Raw genomic sequence first — 2941 nt, 5'->3', positions numbered from 1 at the left:
CTGGTGGTTGTCATTTTAACTCAGGAATCAAATTTAACGACACTAAGAGTGTGGCAGTCTGATATTTTGTACTCCTTGTATGACACAGTATGAAGTAAACAGCATAATTTATGAAGTATTATTGTCTTTCAACCTTTTGCATGGGATACAGGGGCTAGGAGAATAAGTTAAATGATACCACAAGGAAACAGTCAAATCCAGAAAGATGGAAGACATTCTACAGGGTTACAAATTGATCTTGCCTCTTCAAAGTCATTGAAATGCAAATTTAAAAGACATGGAGACAGTTTTAGGTTAAAAAACAACCACAACAAAGAAATTACAAAAAAATGCATTTCATTAACTTTGGATCATTTTTTGAAGTAAAAGTAGCTGTATAAAACACATTTGGACAATTGGGGAGATTTGAATATGGACTACATAGTAGATATTTTAAAGGAAATATCATTACTTTTCTTAGGTATGAAATGGCATTGTGGTGATATAAGAAAATATCCTTATTCTTGGGAGACACACGTTCAAAAACATCAGGAGTGTGACATCATGATACTTGATAGAAAAGACTATTAAGGCAAAATAAATTTTTTTTCTTTCTTAAAATCTTTACTTTTGAGATAGGACATAAGTCTTACAGACACACATGGAAAAGCAATACATGATCATAGTTGAAAACAATCTAGTCAGAAAGTTTTTATACCTGTCAACTAATGCTGAAGCTGAGTATGACATGCTGCAGGGCTCAAAGGAATGGTAATTTGTATTCCTCTCCTTCTTCCTCTCGCTCTACCTCAACAGAATCCACACCAATCTCCTCATAATTCTTCTCAAGGGCAGCCATGTCCTCCTGGGCCTCAGAAAACTCTCCTTCCTCCATGTCCTCACCCACGTACCAGTGAACAAAGGCACGCTTGGCATACATCAGGTCAAACTTGTGGTCCAGGTGAGCCCAGGCCTCAGCAATGGCTGTGGTGTTGCTCAGCATGCACACAGCTCGCTGTACTTTGGCCAGGTCTCTGCCAGGTACCACAGTGGGAGGCTGGTAATTACTGCCAACCTTAAAGCCAGTGGGGCACCAGTCCACAAACTGGATGCTGTGCTTGGTCTTGATGGTGGCAATGATAGCATTGACATCTTTGGGAACCACATTGCCACGGTACAACAGGCAGTAGGCCATGTATTTACCATGGTGAGGGTCACATTTCACCATCTTGTTGGTTGGCTCAAAGAAAGCATTGGTGATCTCTGCTACAGAAAGCTGTTCATGGTAGGTTTTCTCGGCAGAGATGACAGGAGCGTATGTGGCCAGAGGGAAGTAGATGCGGGGATAGGGCACCAGGTTGGTCTGGAAATCTGTCAGATCCACATTCAGGGCTCCATCAAACCTCAAGCAGTGATGGAGGACCCTATCTGGCTAATAAGGTGGTTAAGATTCATGTAGGCTGGGTGCTCAATGTCAAGATTTCTACAGCAGATGTCATAGATGTCATAGATGGCCTCATTGTCTACCATGAAGGCACAATCAGAGTGCTCCAGGGTAGGGTGTGGTGAGGATGGAGTTGTAGGGCTCAACTACAGCTGTGGAAACCTGGGGGGCTGGGTAAATGGAGAACTCCAGCTTGGACTTCTTGCCATAATCTACAGAGAGACGTTCCATCAGCAGGGAGGTGAACCGAGAACCAGTTCCCCCACCAAAGCTGTGGAAAACCAAGAAGCCCTGAAGACCTGTGCACTAGTCAGCCTGTTTCCGAATTCAGTCCAAGAAGAGGTCAATGAGGTCAATGATCTCCTTGCCAATGGTGCAGTGTCCTTGGGCATAGTTATTGGCAGCATCTTTTCCTGTGATGAGCTGCTCAGGGTGGAAGAGCTGGCAGTAGGTGCCAGTGAGAATCTCATCAATGACTGTGGGTTCCATGTCTACAAATACTGCCCTAGGCACATGCTTGCCAGAAGCTGTCTCAATGAAGAAGGTTTTGAAGGAGTTTCCTCCCCCAATATTGTCACTTGGCATCTGGCCATCAGGTTGTAGAGCTTCTAGCAGGCATTGCCACTATGGACACCACCTGGCCAACGTGGATGGAGATGCAATCATGCGTGGTGGTTACAGGTTAGCAGGTGCAGGAAACAGGAATAGACATGGGTCCCGGTTATTGTCCCTGATAAGCTAAGAGTCAAGGTAAGTAATGCACTGGCATGGCAAAATTTTAACTCAAATCTAGTTGGTAGATATATCAGTTCAGTTCAGTTCAGTTCAGTCACTCAGTCGTGTTCGACTCTTTGTGACACCATGGACTGTAGCACACCAGGCTTCCTTGTCCATCACCAACTCCTAGAGCTTGCTCAAACTCATGTCCATTGAGTCAGTGATGCCAGCTAACCATCTCATCCTCTGTTGTCCTCTTCTCCTCCTGCCTTCAATCTTTCCCAGCATCAGGATCTTTTTCTATGAGTCAGTTCTTCGTATCAGGTGGCCAAAGTATTGGAGTTTCAGCTTTAGCATCAGTCCTTCCAATGAATATTAAGGACCAATTTCCTTTAGGATGGACTGGTTGGATCTCCTTGCTGTCCAAGGGACTCTCAGGAGTCTTCTCCAATACCACAGTTCAAAAGCATCAATTCTTTGGCGCTCAGCTTTCTTTATAGTTCAACTCTCACATCCATACATGACTACTGGAAAAACCATAGCTTTGACTAGATGGACCTTTGTGAGTAAAGTAATGTCTCTGCTTTTTAATATGCTGTCTAGGTTGGTCATAGCTTTTCTTCCAAGGAGCAAGCATCTTTTAATTTCATGGCTGCAGTCACCACCTGCAGTGATTTTTGAAGCCCCCAAAAATAAAGTTTCTCACTATTTCCTTTGTTTCCCCATCTATTTGCCATGAAGTGATGGGACCGGATGCCATGATCTTCATTTTTTGAATGTTGAATTTTAAGCCAGCTTTTT

The 2941-nt window shown here is 43.6% G+C and overlaps 1 pseudogene; it reads right to left on the bottom strand.

The window, feature by feature from the left end:
• Positions 1–673: 673 nt before the first annotated feature.
• On the bottom strand, positions 674–2023 carry LOC110127224 (tubulin alpha-1B chain pseudogene; annotated as a pseudogene).
• Between the last annotated feature and the right edge of the window lie 918 nt (positions 2024–2941).

This window comes from Odocoileus virginianus, chromosome X (assembly GCF_023699985.2).
Source record: "Odocoileus virginianus isolate 20LAN1187 ecotype Illinois chromosome X, Ovbor_1.2, whole genome shotgun sequence".
Taxonomy (NCBI): domain Eukaryota; kingdom Metazoa; phylum Chordata; class Mammalia; order Artiodactyla; family Cervidae; genus Odocoileus; species Odocoileus virginianus.
Note: the sequence above shows the minus strand (reverse complement) of the source record. Positions and strands in the feature narration are given on the sequence as shown.